Source organism: Anastrepha obliqua, chromosome 2 (assembly GCF_027943255.1).
Source record: "Anastrepha obliqua isolate idAnaObli1 chromosome 2, idAnaObli1_1.0, whole genome shotgun sequence".
NCBI lineage: Eukaryota > Metazoa > Arthropoda > Insecta > Diptera > Tephritidae > Anastrepha > Anastrepha obliqua.
Window position 1 is genome coordinate 18,700,631 of NC_072893.1, and position 22,222 is coordinate 18,722,852.

Below are 22,222 nucleotides of genomic sequence, written 5' to 3' on the forward strand. Positions count from 1 at the left end.
TCATATCCGACGACATTCTTTTCCTCAGCTCAAACAAAATTGATTTCGGTAGTCAACTTCGGCCAGTTCTACCAGGATAGCAGAAATACCCTGAATGTAACCGCGTACAATTTTTCACAATGTTTTACTTATCCTGCGCCTGAACATAGGCTACAGGGAATTTTTTTCACATCGCAAAAATGAATTTCAGTAGTAAACTTAGACCAGTTCTACGAGGCGCACAGAGATGTACAGTAGGGGGTGAGAAAAGTATTTCCTTCAATATTTTACAACAAATAAACAGACGTTATATTTCGTTCATATTTCAAGTATTTCCTCTGAGGATGGGCTATATTACCATGGATACACATTTTGCGTGGAGTAGTTCGCGGATCCGATAAAATTCGATTATTCAATTGAATTTTGGTTCCAACTGTTCCACCTTAGACAAATTTAAGAGGCTTGCAGAAATGGAACACTCAGGCACTGGTGGAAATAGTTTTTTCTATATATTCGAGTGGGCTTGACTTGAGCTTTCACTAAAATTTTGTGTTTTAGAACATCATCTGCAGCAGCTCAGCGGTTTGCCAACAATCGATTTTTGTACTCACCGCACATTCCTGCATGCACTTCCTGCTTTCGTTTGATATCCGTCTAACAGGCGGTTTGCCGAGATTTCCTATTATTTTTTCTGTTTCTATTATCACTATTTTTTGCTTACCAAATAAGATCCATAAGAAAAAAACACGTCATTTTTTTAGTACTGAAATTCAGTTGTTCTTCTTTATTCAAATGTTCGACTTTCATAATAATTAACTTAATAGTATTTAATTATAAATGTGTGTGTGTGTATATTTAAAATGTATTTACTCATTACTGCCATAAGTTCTGTTACAAGATTTCCAAAGCAATAGGCTCATTTTTAATTGAACGTTCACGTCATTCCATTCTTTGACACAAATTTTGCAAATAAATGTTAAAAAAACATCAATTCAGCTCAGTTTAAAAATTCTATGGCTGTAAAAATATGCTCTTTACCTTGGAAGGGGTCAAAAAATGGCAAAGTCTATGCAACAGTAAGGCATGAGGTTGTCATCCAGGATAGGCCATCGTATGTACGTCGTGGTTTGGTGGTTAGTATCCCATAAAGGCGTCACTTACTCAACTACATTTTTGAGAAAAGAAAATAAAAACTGCAGCAAAAGTGTACCCAGAAGATACCCTGAAAGGTGTGGTGCAGCATTTAACAGGAACCCTGCCATAATTGATAATTTTAGGTATTTCAGCAAACATCTAATCAAGCTAAAACATTCAAAGAACGGTTACAGCAGAGTATTTCAGCTGTCATTTCTGAGGAATTTTGGCCCTGGAAAATTTTGGACTTAAATTATCAGAACTACAAATTTCTGAGGAATATTCGCCCGGAATCATGGTGTATGGCCTGCCAATTTTGTCGCTGAAATTTGGAAAGGCTCAAGCGAGCACTAATAGCAACAACAGCGGCATGCTCGAACCCAGAACCAACGTTCCCGGATTTATATCCATCTAAGGACTGTCACTCCATCAGCGTTCCCCGTGCATGTATGCATCTATGCTACAACAACAACAACCCTTTAACTCTCCGTTGGACACAACAACCCTTTAACTCTCCGTTGGACACCTTTTTTAAAACCTTAGGTTGGGCACCTGGGTATGGCCCTTTTCGTCGTGCTCGAGGAACCTTTTTAAAAGGTTATATCCCTAAATCGATCGTTCCCACGGCTGTCGGTTCTACATTATTTCTGATACAAAAACAACAAAAACAACTATTTAAGTGCCTCTGCAAACGCCGTGTTCATACAGGAAAACTTTTATTGCTTCAACTTTGCGAATTCCCTCTTGGTGTTGTCCGTGCCGTTCACACGGGGCAACTCCATGGCTTGCAGTTGTTTTAGTTTTTCATCTACAGCCAACAGCAATGTTGAGAAAAATGAAAGCACAAAGCACAAGCACCTCAGTGCACCTCACCTTCCTTTATCTTCCCCTCCCCCACAGATTACGAGTTGCTTCAACAAAATTTGCCCTATGTGATTACGGTCTAAGGCAAAAGGTGAACATTTTGAATGATTTTGAATAATTTTTTATGGTGTCGCATTTTACATTGCATTGCCAAATTTTCATGTTCTTTTCTCAAGCCTTTCTTTTCTTATGTTCTTTTCTCAATCTGTTGCATTGTTTGGTCAGACGAATATGTAGCTTTGTCTAGCCTCTACAAAAGTGAGGTTGCGTCTGGTCCAGCTGAATTTAGGTTAGATTATGGTGGTAGTCGGTCTGTACGATCAACTCACTTAAACTTTACAGGTCCGTTGTGATGCCAGTGTCCGCCATGGGGCCCTCATTTATTTTGATTTATTTTTCTTTATTTTTTTATTCTTTACTTATTTTTTATTTGTTATTTACTTTTTATTTGCTATATATTTTTTCTTTTTACTTATTTTTTTTTTATTATTTTTTTAATTTTTTTGTTATTATTCTTTTATTTATTTTTTATTTATTTTTTCCTTTATTTTTTATTTATATTTGTTATTTTATTATTATTTTTTCTTTATTTTACATTTTTTTATTTGTTATTTATTTTTTCTTTTTCTTTTTATTTATATTTATTTTTTTATTATTATTTTTTTTATTTTCTTTTTTATTCTTTTTTTATTTTTATTTATTTTTTATTTGTTGTTATTTTTTCTTTTTACTTTTTTTATTATAATTTTTTTAATTTTTGTTTATTATGTTTTTATTTATTTTTTGTTTGTTATTTATTTTTTTCTTTTTACTTTTTTATTTATATTTATATTTATTATTATTATTTTTATTTTTTTTATTATTCTTTTTTTATTTTTTTTTTTTATTTCTTTTTTTTATTTATTTTTTTTTTTCCTTTTTTATTTATATTTATTTTTGTATCACTATATTTTTCTTTTTATTTTTTTTTTTATTATAATTTTTTATTTTTTTATTGATATTATTTCATTCTGGGTTGGTGTCTACTGGTTGGTATTACACTTTGATACGACGCGTGCCGAGCTTCAGCAACCTGGCTGGGTACCCAGATTTAAAAAAACGTCCAGCCGCACACGGAGTGCACCGGCCACCTGACCTCCTCCTATACTATCTACCCTTACTTGTACACACGAACCAGCTAAATTGAAGTTCATGAAAATAATTGTGCGTAAATTTCAATACTAACAAACAAATAAAAAATGAATGCAAGTCGTTCTAAGAGCGAACGCTCCTTAAATTTGAAAAATCGGTCCACTTCAATTTGCTGTGTTGTAACAAAACTTATGGCACTTCTAAGTATCTACCCTCCTTTTAACAACAAAATAGCAGATCTCATTTTCACGCACTCTGCCGTGAGTTCCCGACAGACAACCCATTTTTTTTTTCTTGTTATCTCCACGCTTTCCACTAAATTTAACTGTATTGCTTGCTTTTGAGTCTTCATTTTTATATATTTATTTGTATGTCAAATAATTAAAATTATAACTAGAAAAGTAAAATAAAAATTTAATTATAGTAAATATAATATTTAAAAAGCGCTTATAAACTATAGCGAAAAAACTTGTGCTTACATAGTATACAGTAAAGAATACATTGTAAATTTCTATAAAAAAATTAGTCGAATTCCTCGTTTCGTATTAACATTCTAGTACCGAATTGTTTTTTTGCATTGAAAAAAAAAAAATCAAAAAATTGTGCTAAAATTAAATATGTAACTAATTTTTTATTATTAAATTATCAAAAAAGGTATGCTAAATGAAATCGCTTACATTTACGAGCAAAAAAAATGTTTTTTTTTTTTTTCAAAACAAAAAATGCATTAAATTAAATTAAAAGTATAATTTTCGTGTAGTATACGCACTTTTGCATAAGCAGTATTTTTGTTTTTGTAGAAGCAGTATTCGTTTCTCTGTCAAAGTGTGTTTAAACGTTATTTGCGCTATTTAACCGTTATTGGCGCTGCTTGTTTAGATTTATTGTTGTTATTATTATTATTGTTTATTTTTCACTATCCTCTCTCAATGTCTTTAAAGTTTACGCTCTATACTTGAACTTCCCCTCATCAACATTCTTCCCGCCTGTGCGCCCGTCTGACATGCATTTTTGCATGCACCCATAAATTGCTAGCAGTATCAATTAAATTCATAAATTTCTTAAACAATGATCACAACTCTTATTAAATATTTGTATAAAAAAATTGAATTCTCATTTATGATAGTGCTTTCAACTTCTCGTTTGTTTGTTTGTTTGTTGTCTGTTTGATTTAAGTGTTTGTGTGTATATGAAAATATGTGTGGCTTTCTCTCACAAACAGTATACATATGTATGTGTTTTTACCTATGTATGTATTGTTGTTTCTACATTTTTACAAAAATACATTTTGTCATCACTTTTGTATTTATTTTCCGGTTTTTATCTTCATTAGCAAAAAACTAACAGATTCATAAGATTCTTTTCCTTTTACTCCTATAATTAATTTCTATTTATTATTATTATTATTTTGTTTTTTTGTGTAAAAATCTTTTCTTTTTTTGATAAAATTTTTTCATTGTAAAAATGCTTGAACTATTTGTATGATTTGTCTCTTTTACTTTAGAATGTTAACTTTACAATTTTTCGATTTGTAGGCAATTTGAATGGAGTGTTGTTGTTACATATTCATAGTCGATATTTTGTAGACTTTGCTGTTTCGTCTTTTTTTTTTTGCTTTTGTATAGAATTAAAATTATATAATTACTTCTTATTGCTTAAAATATTTATTTGTATACAAAAAGACAAATATCAGAAATTCGCAATTTCACAAAATTTAAACAAGAATTGGCGTGTCACAAAATCCGTTTCGTCTTCACTTCGTGCATAGCACTTAAAATGCATATTACTCAAATAAGACAACAAGTGTTTGCCAATAGCGGTCCTCTCTCAGCAGACAATGGCAAGCTGTTGAGAGTATTTGAGAGTGAGAGAAATCCTCACAAACAGAATGAACTGTTATTCGGAGGGGACATAAAACTGTTAGCCGCTCCACTTGTGCAAAACATCATTAGGCACACCACAAATAGGAGAAGGCTCTAAGCGCCAATTATACACCTACATATATATACATACATATATCATAAGGCGAAAAAAAAATTCGCAGATTTCTGTGACACGCCAATTTTTGTCTGGTTTGCGGTCCAGGAATCTCATTGTGCTTGTGTGTATACAAAAAACTCGAAATTGTTTGTGTGTCTGTATAGGCTATTTATTATTTTAAGTGTGCGCTTGTATATTTGTGTATCGTTTGTTGTTGTTGTTTTTTTCTTCTTTTTTTCTTGTTGTTGTAGATATGTATGTAGTTTGTATGTGGCATTCATGTATGTTTGTATGTATGTATAAGTGCTGGAGGATGCTGAAACATCTTAGTTTAGTATTCAGTGGCACTGACGTTGCGATTCGCAAGAGAAAAGTGGCTGTAATGAGAAGAAGGTAAATTGCAATTAGCTACGGAATTGAACAGTTACATATGAAGGATGCTTTGAAAAATAGTGTTTGTTTTCTTAATAATGTAATACTAATAATAATAATGTAATGGAAGAACATGAAACGTACAAATATCTTGGTCTCAAACAAAGTACAAAAATAGACCATTCCTCTTGTTGCGAAAGGTCACTTTGGCAACCCATTTCGCATTTTCTTATCTCTCCGTTTTTCTCTCATTCATCAATAAGCACCTGTCAAATAGTAGCAAATTTAGTTCCTTTCTATTTCGCCGTTGACGAAAGCGCATGGGCGCCGCCAAACAAAAGTGTAAGATAAAAAATGTCTATTAATTTTGATATTGAATTGTAAATTCATTGAGAAATTCATTGAGCTCAACAAAGTTTTCAGCTTTCGATTAACAAACGCAGCTTTACTTACTGCTTAGGAGCTTAGGAAAAAGATTTTAACTTCGCCTCACACTGCCGTCATCAACACCGCTATTAAAAACCAACTTTCACTGCAATACAAAAAATGCCTTGACCAGATACTTCAGACACAACTAAATTTCAAGAATCTCTATAAAGCAAGCAACACCTATGCCATACCAATGATCACACACTCCTTTGGAATAATAAACTGAACAAAAACTGATATTGACAACCTGGAAAGAACAACAAGAGAGCAGCTCACCAATTATAGAAAACTTCACCCCAACTCATGCACGCAAAGACCTAAAATACCAAGACTAGAAGGAGAAAGATAATTCATTGACATCCAAAGCTTTTACAATAACAAAATCTCAAAATTAAGACAATTTCTCTACACCCACATATCCGATCTACAAAACACTGAAATTACAATCACCTAAACAACAGTTGAAGAAAAGAGACCTGCGTGAGCACAGAAACAGTTCTATGGAAAACACTTACACCTTATGGAAGACCCAAATATTGACAAAATTAAAATTATTAAATATTAAATAATTAGGTTATTGGGTAAAGGTCGGTTCGAATCTCGGTGAAAGATCAAAAATTAAGAAAAAATTTTTTCTATAATAATAGCGGTCGGCCCTCGGCGGGCAATGGCAAACCTCCGAATGTATTTCTGCCATGGAAAAGCTCCTCATAAAAAATATCTGCCGTTCGGAGTCGGCTTGAAACTTTAGGTCGGTCACTCCATTTGTAGAACAACATCAAGACGCACACCACAAATAGGAGGAGGAGCTCGGCCAAACACCGAGAAAGGGTGTACGCGCCAATTATATATACACCCATATGTATATATATATATTTAGACTCTATTAATGTTTTTTAATAAAAGTTTAATTCGTTATACAACAAAAACCATATACATCGATTTTTCATACTTTCTGCAAAATTTTTATAATTTTCTACAAAATTTCAAATTTGTAGTCAGTTTTTTAGAATAATTTTTGCTATGCAGTTTTATAGACAATTAAAGTTTTGTGTAATAAAGTGTAAGTTGCAAGTGGCTATGAAAAACTCTTGATTTTTGACAATTTTTTTTGCTCAGAGTGCCGCGCATTTTCTTACACTCAAAGTAACAGGTGGCGCTAAAGTAATCCTCCTATCAGAAAATGCTATAAATTTTGCGATTGGCCCATAATGTCAGTTCTGTTTTGACACATGCGAAATACACGTTAATAAACAATGTTACGCTACACTGCTCCAGAGCGCGGAATATTGCTGACTATTTATTTGACCAATAATCGGTCGGTGACTTTGGCACAACGTGAATTTCGTCGCAGATTTCCTCGCCGTCCAACGCCTAGGCGCTCGCCTCGAAGAGACTGGCACAACACGAGATGCTGCCAGGCGTGGCAGACCCCGGAGTAGCCGTTCTGCAGAGAATATTGCTGCTGTAGCCGAGGATGTCATGGAAGCGCCGTCGACATCGACCAGACGACGTGCCACGCAAATGCGTATCAGCCGACGGTCTTTACAGCGAATTTTGGTACAAGATTTGAAGATGTTTCCGTACAAAGTCCAGACAGTGCATCAGCTGTTAGCTGCTGACTGCCAATTGCGTCTAACATACGCTCAAGCCATCCTTAATCACCACCAAGAGGAAGATGATTTTTCATCAAAAATAATCGTGAGTGATGAGGCCCATTTCCATCTTAGCGGGTACGTAAATAAGCAAAATTTACGCTTCTGGTGCACTGAAAATCCGCGTGTAACCCACGAAGAGCCACTACACCCGCTCAAAGTCACTGTATGGTGTGCTGTTTTCGCTGGAGGAGTCATCGAACCTTTTTTCTTCGAAGACGTCGCGGGCCAAACGGTTACTGTGAATGCTGAGCGCTACAGAGCAATGATCAACGAGTTCTTTTTGCCGCAACTTGATGAATTGGCATTGGAAAACATGTGGTTCCAACAGGATGGTACAACGGCACACACTGCACGTGCCACAACCGATATGCTGAAGGATGCATTTCCCGGGCGCCTAATCTCCCGTTTTGGCGATTTGCACTGGTCAACAAAATCGCCTGATTTGACCGCTCCAGACTTCTTTTTGTGGGGCTTTTTGAAGTCGCGGGTTTATGTCAACAAGCCACAGACTCTTGCAGCTCTTAAAGACAATATCCGTCAAGAATGTGAGGACCTATCGCCGGAAGTTTTGGTCAAATTGATGGAAAATGCCATGAAAAGGGCTCAAATGGCAATCAACTGTCGCGGCGACCGTTTACATGACATCATATTCTCGACTTGATGTAAAAACAATTAAAAGAGCAAATAAAAATAATCCACAAGAAGAATCAAAGTTTTTCATTTTTTTTTTTAATTACAGCAAAAAAACATCGCAAGGTTTCTTTTGCGCCACCTTGTAAGTTCGACAATTTTTTATATGGAAACTCGTTAAAATATCGCACACCTCCTTACTCCTTTGTTAGTGATCGAAATATCTCCAGAATAGGCAGACATCAAATTTTGATGATGTTGTTGTTGTAGTAGCATAAACATTCCCCGTACATATACGGGTAATGTTGCTGAAGTGACAGTCCTTGACCGGATATAAATCCGGGTCGTTCCGGTTACGTGAAACCGACTGTCGTGACAAATTATGATGTCTTTGTTATCGCTTCTCTTTAAACAAATGTTCAAATTGCTATTGAATCAGAAAAACTATTTATTTATGTACATATGTATGTTGGTACTCAACTGTTTTTGAGCGGCGAGAATTTAAAAAAATATTCCGCTTTATGTGGCACTATTACCCCCGCAACAGCCACAAATAGGCGATATTTGAGTTTAAATATATTAATTAAATATTCAAATATTAGCATTTGACATTTTTGTTTGCTATTAAGAAAACGAGAAAAAACAACAACATCAATTGCGTCACCATTCATTAATAACACTTTGATCGAGTAAGAAAGCGACACGCAGCGCACACTTCCCTCAAATATATTTAATAGAGTATTTGGGATAATTAATTTGTCTAGATTGGCTCAAATAAGAAAGAGTTTTGCCATGAGTTGCTGCCTTTAAATGAATATTTGATCTCATCATGGGACTCCATTTCATCATATCAAATATATTTCTTGATTTTATATTAAATTTATGGAAATCGATCGAAAATCTATGCTTTCGTAAACATTTTAGTCAATAGAAGATATAGCAGAAATGCGATGGAATCATGCAAATGGCGCAAAAACGCAAAAAACAACTACTTTTTCAAGCACAGTGTAACTATTTCCATATCTTGTCTTTTACCGTTTTTTTTTTTTTTTTGGTTTTGCAAAGTTGACAATTTATTGCTTTTGAATTCTTATATTTAAATTAGTCGTTCGTTGGTTGTGACTGGTTTATGTCAATTATTTGCAAAACGATTCGAGAAGAATTAATTATTAAAAAAAAACACACATCGTTAACCGGATGAGAGAAAATCGCACAAAAAGCAGTTAGTGTCAGAATGAAATTGTAGTAAACATTGTTAAGGGGGCATTCTGGTCTAGAAATTTGGAAAAATCGATTTTTGTTTGTTTGCGTATTTTCAAACTTTAGACCTTCAAAAATATGCCCTTCAACAGATTTTTCAAAATTCGAATTATTTTCGTAGATACAACGGATTTTGTGACGTGGCGTCTAAGCCGGCCGAGTGGCGCGAATCGCACAATGTACGGTAAATGTTACCGGACAACTTGAGGACTCGTTCTTTTCAGAAAATCTTTTGTATCCCACAGAACCTTCATTTATTTTATACAGGGTGGGCCATATAGCGTTTGCTTTTTGAACCACCTATTTTTTTTGAGAATGGTAACACAAATGACATGTCAAATGTGTTCATAATTTACTTAAACGTTTGACATTTACGAAATGGGACGCTATACGCTTGAACAAAATTGGGAAATATTGAAAACCTATTTCCAAAGAGGTGAGTCTTCTTCTTCTTTTCTGATTTTCACATCGGTGGCTACGTCAATAAGCAAAATTGTCGGATTTGGAGCTCAGAAAATCGACATGTTACTGTAGAGAAGCAAATGCATCCACAACGAGTCACTGTTTGGTGCGGTTTTTGGTCTGGCGGCATCATCGGGTCTTTTTTTCGAAAATGAGCGACGAGCCGCGGTTACAGTAAATGGCGAGCGTTACCGTGACATGCTCAACGAATTGTTTCCAAAAATTGAAGAGGATGACATGGACGACATTTGGTTTCAACAGGACGGTGCAACTTGTCACACTGCCAAAGTTACACTCGAACTTTTGGTTACCGTTTTTGAATTCCGATATCAATTGGCCGCCTCGGAGCTGTGATTTAAGCCCGTTGGACTATTTTTTGTGGGGAGCCGTTAAGGACAAATGCTATGCGAACCATCCAGAGACGATTGATGCTTTAAAACACGAAATCGAAGTTGCCATTCATGAAATTGGAGCCCAAACAATCGAAAATGTGCCTAAAAATTGGGTTGATCGAATGGCCTACTGTAAAGCCAGTCGTGGCAGTCATTTGAACGATATTATTTTTCATTCATAAATGGAAATGTTCAATCTTCAAAATAAAAAAAGAGTTGGAAAAAATATTGATCAGTTTTTTTTTATAGCCGATTCAAAAAGCAAATTTTACATGGCCCACCCTGTATTATGATCTAAGTTACTATATTGGAATTGTTGCTCAAACTTCAAACGCGATTTTCTCAAAACTATTGTACTTTTTTTTGAGATGGTCGTCATGATATCTCAAGTTCTACTTGACCAATCGCTTTGGGGTTTGTTTGATAAGAACTTTTTATTATACATCTGTCTATCGCGCCTGCCTCGGATTTTGAAAAATTTAAGTTTGGAGTATTTTTAAAAAATTTGAAAAGGTAAAACAGAGGGTAAAAACATTTTTTTTTTTAAGTTGACGCCATTTTGTGAATTTTTTTTCTTTGATTTGACGATATCCGATAGCGACATCCTAACTAATGAAGAATTTTTTTAATTTGCTTATTTTAGATCACTACAAGGGTTGGAATCATGTCAACCATGGAGCACCGTTTTTTATGTAGCCCCCACTCCGCCGGCTTGTAATTCCACGATTTTTTTATTTTTTATTAATTTTTTTTTTATACTTTTCCAAAATTAATGCAAACCAAAAAAAAAAAACGGATAGTAAAACTGGTTTTAATTTTTTTTTATCTTAGTTTTAAAAATACCTAAAATTAAGGCGTCTAGATCAGAAGGGGGTATATAACACTTTTACACCCATAATGGTAATGGTAATGGTTTTACGGGTTAAGCTAAGGCCTTTATGCACTCAAAATTCATTGACATTTCATCATGGAAAGACTTACGCCTCAAAAATGTTTACAAATCGTAAAAATTGTATCACGGAATTCGACGCTCTGTCAAAAGTTCAGCGATGAGGCCCATTTTTGGACCAACGGCTATCTCATAAAAGGAAGATTGCTGTATTTGGGCTGAACAGCAACCTGAACCGATTTAAGAACAACCCTTACACTCATTGAAAACAACCGTTTGGTGCGGTTTAAGGGCTGTAGGAATCATCGTCCCATATTTCTTCAAAGACGAGGCTGGCGCCAATGTTAGAGTGCTATCGCGGCATGGTAAACGACTTTTTGATGCCGAAAATTGAAGCCTGTGCTCTCTACAATACTTCAACACTTGGTTCCAATAAGACGGCGAACGGTGCTACTTGCCATACAGCTAGTGAAAGAATGGATTTACGGCCACGTAGGTTCGGTTAGAAATTTATCTCTCGTCTCGTACCAGTGGATTGGCCACCAAGATCGTGTGATGGCACACCTTTGGACTTTTATTTGTGAGAGTAGGTAAAATCTAAATGCGTTGTGAATAAACCAGCTTCGATTGAGGCTTTGGAAGCCACAATTACCAGAGTTAATCACGAGACACCGACCGAAGTCCTTCAGCAAGTCATGCAAAATTGTTGTTTGGGAATGACCAAATTAAATGGCAGTTGGGGCCAACATTTGAAAGTGATAATCTTTAAAAAATACATGTCAAGAATGGATCTACACAAAAATTATAAAGATTGTCCAAACAATTTGAATTTTCGTTACTTTATTTCAATTAAAAATCCGATACCTCTTAATTGGTCACTTTTTATATTTGCAACCATCAAACTCCAGATTTTCTAACGGCCGCACAATAAAACATGTCTATGTAGACACACCCTAATGTTCCTGCTGAGTCTAGCATAGTTAGACTAATAATTGGCACACGCTCTAGTCAAGCACTATTTGACTATAGTTACATATACACACATACACACACACATACATATAAAACAATTATTGCTCCAGTTAGTAATATTGATATTTAAGTATTCCCCACTGTAATTATTGCCCATAATCACTACTAACTGTGAATTGCTTCAAATTGCTTACATACTAACAAGCCATACAAGCATATGTGACTTCCACCTGGTGCTTGTATACCATATACACATATAAGTAGGTATGTACGTATGTATTCATGTGTGTTTGTACGTAAATTTGCCTACTCGTCCAACCGCCACGGCAGGCAGACACGTCGTATAATTAACGTTTAATTGATTAAATTAAAAACGGAGACGATCGCTGGCGAGTAGCAGCCTGGTGTGGCACTTTTGTCACTTGCGCTTTTGTTCATCATCCGCTTTGATTTTTGAATTCGCGGGAATATGATGCATTTTCGCTTTAAATTTATCTGTATGAGGGAGTGTATTCGGATGCTTTCTGGGCCTTCCGCTGATAATTTTTTCACATCATTTAATGACTTTTGCATTTCATTCATTAAACAGAACAAGCTGACCGTCTACAAATACACATATACATACACATACACATTCACATTCACATTAAACATATTTGCATGTATCTACATATATATGTACGTATGAATGTACACCTGTGTTCACAATAATGGCAGCGCGATATATTGGAAAGTTTTGACTATTTATTTTTTTTATAATTTTTTTATAATTTTTTTTTTAATTTTTTTTTATAATAATATAATTCATAATACACACCATATAACTAAAAATTTGAAATTTTCCTAACATTAAAAAGAAACAAGTATTCATCAATCCTTTACACTTTTTAATGAAAGTTAAAAAAAAAATCGAGAAGCATATTTATATATAATATTAAACGAAATAACTTCAGTTATGTCAACCCCCATTATTCCAATGAAAACCAGCTTAGCACCATTTCAGTGAGGAATAATTTTCACGTCTTTTATAGGTTTATACTGCTACGTTCAGCCAAAAAATTGGAAAGAATTTTAACAGACATTTGAACCAAGATGGTTTAGCACAGCTTTGGCGCCATGAGGTGTACAGGGTGTCTCAATGCCCACCCCAGCCGAATTGTACTTAAATGATTTTTAGAAATTAACGGAAGCACAATGACCAGTAAGAAAAAATGTATGTACTCTACTATTGGAAAAAAGCAACAATGTCACAAATGCCATAGATGTAGGAAGGTAATTTTTTAGGAGCAGAAAGAGGCACGTCGAACAGAAGGTCTCCCGAACACTGAACGCCTTCTGGCAGTGTAAGGCATCCTCTGGCAAAACATGGGGTTTAAGATAGGCGATACTTCACTCTGATTAGAGCCATTATTACAAAGACCTCTGTAGTGTGGTGGAAGGCTCCTACTTTATTTCCACAGTAAAACCCCTAACCAGAGATGTGTGTGCTTGAGCATCACAATTGCTAATGAGTACGACATCAGGGGATGCCCTTAATGCCATTCTGAACTTGCAACCTCTAGATTTTCAAATCCGAAAGGAAGCGAAGAAGACGACGTACAGGCTGACTGTTCACTAGACAGTAAACTAGGGCGGCAGCCCTTGGTCAGGAAGAACCCGAGTTATTCCGGTAACGTGTTTCCTGGGCCTACCTTTAGTTGAGCCTGACGAAGACGACCGGTGATATACTCTACACTGGCCGGGCTTCTCTTACTGCTACAACAACTAAAACGTACAGGCTCAAGTTAAACGGAGTCTGGGGAAATTAAGGAAGCACTGGCCACTGTCAGATATACCGTCGAAGCGGTAAACACTGTTCTCGATGCCAGCGGAGAATCGGATGCCTTACCTTAGCTATGACCTTCTGATCCCAGATAGAGATCAATGGTTAAGTTTAGAGAACCTATTAATAGGATTTCAGCACACTTTATTCACCGACGGATCCAAATGAATGGTACTTAGACGAAGGCACTAAGTGCTCCTACGCTACAGGAAGATGGCTACGGTATTCCTTACGGAAGTCCATGCCATCTTGAATGTTGTTGTAGGGAGGTGCTCTTCGAAATTACTCGGTGAATGTAAGACAAGCCTGAACAGTGTCGCAAAACACAAAAAAGTTTGTCTTATTTGGGTGCCCGGACATTGTGATATTACAAGGAACAAATTGGCTGATAAACCGGTTAATGAAGGCTCTGCAAGCATACCAATAGGCCCTAAACCGTTTCTATGTGTCAATTCTGCATCGGTTCAACTATGGGTTGACGACCCATAGAGGACGTTGGCCTGGGTTGAACTCGTGCAGAGTAACTAAGTGCTTTGTGAAAGAACTAAACAGGAAAATAGCGTCCTTTTTTCCCTAAAACTCAGCAGAAAGCACCTAAGAGTCCAGGTGGGTGTAATCAAAGGTCACAATGTCTGTTGTCTGCTACCCTGGTAATCTTTGGCGACCCAACATGCCTATCCTGTCGTGAGAATGAGGACACTGCAGAGCATTTGCTCTGGAGCTATCCAGCGTTTTCTAGAATCAGACTTCGGTTATTGGGATGCGATTTACTGAGTATGGATAAAGTTTATAATCTTCCGCTTCTGGACCTTTTATGGATCATCAATGAAGCGAAAAGATTCGCGATAGAGTGGCGTCTTACCATCAATATGGTATCTATCCTGTCTCTCTATTCCTTCCACTGTAATCGGGTGTAGTACAATGGTCTTCCCGACTGAGTGCTTGAACTTGTCCAACCCCCCACAAATCTAATCTAGAAACAGAATATTCGAAGCAAAAGCAAAACAAACAACAATACTATAAATAAAAGACTTTATAAAATAGCTGCGTAACAGTACGTGAGTTTTTATCAAACGTATTTTTTTATTTCATTTTCCAAAAATTTAATGGAAATTTCGTATAATATTCTTAGGTAATTTTACCCCAACACATACAAGTCACTTCACATACAATTGCAACCAGGCAGTCCGCATGGTAAAAGAATGGCTGCGGAAGAACGGTCTAACTCTTGCGAATCATAAGACGGAAGCAGTGCTCATTAACAGCAGGAATAAGGTGGAGACGGCCAATATAATGGTGGGCGATAATACTATAGAATCGAAGCCATTTATTAAATACCTGAGCGTAATAACTGTCCATAGGCTGAACTTCAGAAAACACCTATCATGCGCGAGCAGCAAAGCGGCAAAGGCAGTAACAGCGCTAACGCGCATAATGATGAATACTAGAGGACCTTGGCAAAACTGCAGGAGACTACTTAACACCGTGGTCTCATCGATTTTGTTGTATGCAGCCCCAGCGTGGGCGAACGCCACAAATTCCAAATCATATGTTAAGTGTATGAAATCAGTGTACCGATTGAGTACCCCCAGTGTGCTGCGCGTTTCGCACGATATCAGAGGACGTCATTATTGTTATTGCAGGACTAGTCCGAAATAATTTAATGGCAAAAGAGTATGCTGAAGTTTACAAAAACAAAACTACTTCAGAACGGCAGACAATACGCAAGGAAGCAAGAGAGCGTAGCATGCGTTCATGGCACGAAAAATGGACTTCGTCCCAGAACGGACACTGGACGTACCGTTTGATTCCCATAATAGCCAAATGGGTCAACCGTAAACATGGGCAGTTAGACTAATATCTGACCCAAGCACTGACGGGACATGGGTGTTTTAAATCCTATCTATTTAGGTTTAAGCACGAAGACGACCCGTACTGTTCTCATTGTGCACCAGCTGCAGAAGACGCAGAACATGTTTTGTTTGTCTGTCCGCGATTTGTGTTCGAAAGGGAGGAATTAAGCACTAGCTGATAATCTAGTGCATATTATGTTAGAGTCAGAAGAGCATTGGTCCGCTGTATGTAATATGGCAAAAATAGTAATCTTCAAACTGCGTCGCGCTGAACAACAGCGCAGATCTTCATAGGCCGCTCGCCTTCCCGTCAAGTGAACAACACGGCGCAATTTTTCAATAATTGGCAATAGGCAAGAATTGGCCCGCGAAGTCATGCTTAACGGTTGTCCCGCGGTGGGAGGCAAACGGAGTTGGAATGGGTTTTTAGTGGCGAATCGAAAGTCAAGTCCCACACTTTTCGGCTTTCGGCTTGTTTTTGGTGAGGTGGCACAAAGACCTCACCAACAAAACAAAAAAAAAACATGCAAATTGTCAAATAAGCAATGTGTCATTGGCTGGATCACTGTGTGCACTGTGTTTAAACCATATTTTAATAAAAAACAAAAATAAAAAAAGTTTTATAAACATTTGTTACATATATGTTTTAATTTTTGGTTTTGGTTGGGATTTTTGATTTTTAATATTTTCTGAAAAATCTTAAACGAAACATTCTTTTAAGTTTTATACATTTTTCTCATATTTTTTTGTAATTTTTTTTTATTTTTTTTTTAATTAAAAAAAACCAAACTTTTAAAATTTGCTTTTTAAATTGGGATGTCGATTTTGAATATTGTTTTTAAGTTTTAAACAAAAAACTCGTTCAAGTTTTATATTTTTTATAAAAAAAAAATAAAAATTAAAAAAAATTAAAAAAAAAAAAATAAAAAATAAAAAAATAAAAAATAAAGTAAAATAAAACAAATTAAAAAAAATAATAAATAATCAAAACTGTGCAATGCGTCGCGCTGCTCTTATTATGAACACAAGTGTATTTATGTATGTATGAAATGAAAACTATGAATGAATGCTTCTAGTTAAGTTCTACGCCAATTCTAATTAAGAAATATTTAACAAACAAAACAACATTCCATGCCATGCATGTACCAATGTATGTATGCATGTATGTATGTATGTCTGTATGTATTTATACACAAAAGTATGTAGGCAGTTATGCGCAATATTTATGTCACTTGGCTTAGCTGCTGCTCATTGAGCTAAATTTGCTGATAATTCATGAAAGGCACGCAAGCGCAACATTTGCCAAACACACACGCGTACACACACACACATGCATACGTACCGGCAAGCAAACACTGCGTTCACTTATTAATCACATATTAATCTGCACATAGCGCGTGTGATTCATATGTACATACAATCAGCACGAAAAGAAATCATACACTTACACACATACACACATACATACGTATATGAATTCCAGCAAACAAACATAAAAACCAATGAATTTCACATTCGCTCATTCATCGGGCTGGGCTTTGTTCGAAGAATCTGCCAGCCAAACAAGCAATTTGCCTACTGATCTAAATTTGTTTTTGGAGCAATCAAACAATGACATTCAGCAGGCTATAAATAAAGTACAAATGAAATAATTTCACTCTATAAAAATATTATCGAAAAATTGTGTAGTACAAATTTTTACAACCCACACAAGAAACACTTCCCTGCTCAGAGCAATTTTTTTTTTAATTATTAACCGATAGTGAAGCCTCGCTCTTGCTTCTATGTTACTAATTAAAAGTTTATACTTTTTAGCTGATAAGTAGTAAAGTATGCGGCGAATTTAGAGCATATTTCGAGAAGAAAACAAAAACATACGCACAAAATATTATTAATTTCGGCATTATCGCGAGAGGCTGTTTCGGCGACCATACCACAATTAACGCCATAAACATTTGCTGTGTATAAAAAAAAAATAAAAAAAAAAAAAAAAATAAAAATAAAAAAAAAAATAAAAAAAAAATAAAAATAAAAACACAACAACAACACAAGAAATATCGTACATTTGTTAGTCAAACCAGCCGTTGCTGATGCCGTTAGCGTCACACTAATAAATAGACTCTGCTACAGATGCGCAACCAAAAGGCAAGGCAATCAAAAAAACAAGCGGCAACGGCGGTCCATAAGTCATTTGGAAAGAATTTTGTCAAGTGTTTTGTAATTGAAATTGAAATGTCGGCGTCGACAATAAAATGATCTCAACGAAATGTTTCTTTTTTCTTGCTACACTATTCTAATTTGTTCCTTAGCGTGTGTGGCTTGTTAGTGCTGGCAAACGCGTGCAAATATACTAACAATTGAGATATTCGTAATGTGTGTTTGCAACATCATAAACTACTTGCGACAAGCACTTGTTCAACTAACGATAAGATAACGTCAATAAATATTTTGCTACATGGTGAGTGATAATATACACACAGTGCAAGGAAATCGTAGCGCTAAGTGCTTTTTTCGCAATGATTTCAATGCTTACTTTTTTGTTAATTTATTATGTAGATAAATTTACTTTAGTTTAATATTTTTTCGCAATTACGTTTTTGTTAATTTATTATATAAATATATGTATCTACTTTAGTTCTATAAATTTTTTTTGTTTTGTTTTTTTTTTTTTTTGTTTTGCAAATGTTACCTTTGCTTTCAAAATTTTTCTACAATAGTAAAAGAAAATTTTCGACGAATTTGATTAATGCAGAGTAATAACAAATATTTCATAGCTTTATAGCAAAAAAAAAAAACAGTAATCGAATCGGTTGACTCATTTTTGATTTGTGGCAGTTTGAAAATAAATTTTATGAATTTTTACCTCATTCTAGTTTATAGACTCGCGCCTTTTGTAAGTTTATGAAATTTATAGCAGAAAAGACCTTTCGGGGGAAATAAGCGTCGAAATACGAAAAATCCTATCCAAATCGAAGCATTCTGTGAAGAGTTTTTAGCTCACATTTGTACATATGTTCGAAATTTATCTTACAAAACGTAAATGTATTATCATTTATTAAATATAACAAAAATCCTTAAATCTAAATGCAAACAAAGAGTTTCAGAGATATTGCATACAACCAATTTTTTGGAAATTTTGTATACTTTTGTTAATCGAAAAAATAAAAAGAATTTTTGTTTAACTTTTTTAACAATAGGGACTTTGGTTTTTGACATTTTGTTGTTTGTCAAGTTGTTAAACAATAAATTCTTCGAAAGTTTTATTTTTTTTTTATATTTTGTAAAATTTGTTAAACAACAAATTCTTTCCAAGTTTTATATATAATATAAGGTTGGCCAAAAAGTCTTGCGGTATTTCCGCAAGCTTGTCTTTGCAAGCGCGTAGTTCTAGTTGTATTCGTCGCATCGGTTCACGCTAGAGCTTTTTGGAAAGCTCTTTTCACGTGCTAACACGTGTTTGATTAATTGTTGTTTGCTTTTAGTCGGTCGTGAGTTATAGCGTCGCAAACATGGAGCAAAAGAAAGAGAAAATACGGCATATTTTACAGTACTACTACGATTAAGACAAAAATGCATCTGATGCTGCCAATAAAATTTGTGCAGTTTATGGACCCGATACAGTTTCCATTTCCACCGCACAACGATGGTTTCAACGTTTTCGCTCTGGTGCAGAGGTGATCGAAGATGCGCCACGGTCCGGAAGGCCTGTCGTCGAAAATTGCGATAAAATCGCTGAATTGATCGAAAGAGACCGGCATAGTAGCAGCCGTAGCATCGGCCAAGAGCTGGGCATGAGTCATCAAACCGTTATAAACCATTTGAAGAAGCTGGGATTCAAAAAGAAGCTCGATGTATGGGTGCCACACGACTTGACGCAAAAAAACATTTTTGCCCGTATGGATGCATGCGAATCGCTTCTGAATCGCAACAAAATCGACCCGTTTTTGAAGCGGATGGTGACTGGCGATGAAAAGTGGGTCACTTACGACAACGTGAAGCGCAAACGGTCGTGGTCGAAAAGCGGTGAAGCTGCCCAGACGGTGGCCAAGCCTGGATTGACGGCCAAGAAGGTTCTTCTGTGTGTTTGGTGGGATTGGCAAGGAATCATCCACTATGAGCTGCTCCCCTATGGCCAAACGCTCAATTCGGACCTGTACTGCCAACAACTGGACCGCTTCAATGCAGCACTCATGCAGAAGAAGCCATCTTTGATCAACAGAGGCCGAATTGTCTTCCATCAGGACAACGCCAGGCCACACACATCTTTGGTGACGCGCCAGAAGCTCCGGGAGCTCGGATGGGAGGTTCTTTTGCATCCACCGTATAGTCCGGATCTCGCACCAAGTGATTACCACCTATTTCTGTCCATGGCGAACGAGCTTGGTAGTCGGAAGTTGTCCACAAGAGAGTCCTGTGAAAATTGGCTCTCCGAGTTTTTTGACAATAGGGAAGCGAGCTTCTATAAGAGGGGCATTATGAAGTTGGCATCTCCTTGGGAACTCGTCATCGAACAAAACGGCGCATGTTTGACTTAAATCGCATTATTAGAACCAATTTTATGAACAATTGAAAATTCAATAAAAATACCGCAGGACTTTTTTGACAACCTTATATATTTTTTTTTAATTATTATTTTTTTAATTTTTTAAAAATCGGGACTTTAGCTTTTGATATTTTGTAAAAGTTTTTAAACAAAAAATTCTTCAAAGTTTTTCCTTTTTCTTAATTTTTTTCTTATTTTAATGTTTTTATTTTTTTTATAAAAAAAAAAAAAAAAACAAATTAAAAAAATTTTTTTTTGTTGGGATGTTGATTTTGGATATTTTGCAAAAAATTTTAACCAAAAAATTCGTTCAAGTATTATGTTTTTTTTTTAATTAGGTTTAATTTTTGATATTTGCTACAATTTGTAAATTTTTTTTTAATTTTTTTTATTTATTTTTTTTTAATGTTTTTGTTTTTTTTTTAATTTTTATTTTTTTTATTTCTTTTTAATTTTTTAATTTTTTTTATTTTTTTTTTTTAATTTTTTAATTTTTTTTTAAATTTTGTTTTAACTTTTTTAAAAATTGGGACTTTGGTTTTTGGTACTTTGTAAGAGTTGTTAAACAACAAATTCTTTCCGAGGTTTATATTTTTTTGATATTTCGTTAAATTTGTTAAACAACTAATGTTTTTCACGTTTTAAATTTTTTTTAATTTTTTTTTCTTAATTTTTTTTTTTTTAATTTTTTTTCAGTTTTTCTTTTTTTAATTTATTTTTATTTTCTTATAAAGTTTTTTAAAAATCTGGTCTTTGACTTTTGATATTCTGTAAGAGTTGTTAAATAAAAGATTCTTTCAAGTTTTTCCTTTTTTCTTTTTTTGATTTTGGTTTTTAATTATTTTAATGTTTTCATTTTTTTATTTGAAAACAGAACAAATTCAATTTTTGTTTTTTTATTTGGATGTTGATTTTGGATACTTTGTAAAAAATTTTAATCAAAAAATTCGTTCAAGTTCTAAATTTTTTTTAAATTAGGTTTGATTTTTGATATTTTCTACACTTTGCAAATTTTTATTTTAATTTTTTTATTTTTTTTTATTTTTTTATTTATTTTATACTTTTTTTAAAGTTTTTTATTTTTTTTTTTAATTTTGTTTTAACTTTTTTAAAAAATGGGACTTTGGTTTTTGATATTTTGTAAGAGTCGTTAAACAACAAGTTCCTTCCAAGTTTTATATTTTTTTTTTTAATTCTTCTTTTTTTAATTTTTTTTTCCTTTTTTTATTTTTTTTTTAACTTTAAAAATCGAGACTGTGGCTTTTGATATTTTGTAAAAGTTTTTTTAATGTTTTCATTTTTCTTATTTAAAAAACAAATACATTTTTTATTTAAAAAACAAATAAATTTTTTTTTAATTTAAAATTTTTTTAAATTTTTTTTTAAATTAAATTTTTTTTTTTAGTTGGGATATTAATGTTTGATATTTTGTAACAAATTGTAAACGAAAATTTTTTTTCATTTGTTTTTATTAAAAAAAACCAAATTTTAATTTTTTGTAGTTCCAATGTTGGTTTTGGATATTTTGTAAAAAGATTCAAACAAAAAATTCTTTCATGTTTCATATTTTTTTATTTTTTTTTTTTATTTGGATTTTAGTTTTTTTATATTTTGTAAAATTTGTTACAAATTGTACATTTTGTTTTATTAAAACATTTTTTTTTAAATTTTTTTAAAACAATAGGATGTTGACCTTGAATACTTTATAAAAAAATTAAATAAGCAAGCAATTCTTTTAAGTTTAATATTTAAAAAAAAATTTTGTTTTTTAACCTTTTTTAAAAATTGGGATTTTTGATATTTTGTTAAATTTGTTAAACAAAAAAACTTTTCAAGTTTTATATATTTTTTT

The 22,222-nt window shown here is 34.1% G+C and overlaps 1 protein-coding gene across 1 annotated transcript in view; it reads right to left on the bottom strand.

Annotated features, from left to right (window-relative positions):
• Nucleotides 1–3,672: 3,672 nt before the first annotated feature.
• Nucleotides 3,673–22,222, bottom strand: part of LOC129237132 (innexin inx2) — a 32,826-nt gene continuing 14,276 nt past the window's right edge. Inside the window, exon 2 of the mRNA XM_054871609.1 lies at nt 3,673–5,465. The gene's annotated coding sequence lies outside the window, so the exon portion shown is untranslated. The remainder of the gene's footprint in view (nt 5,466–22,222) is intronic.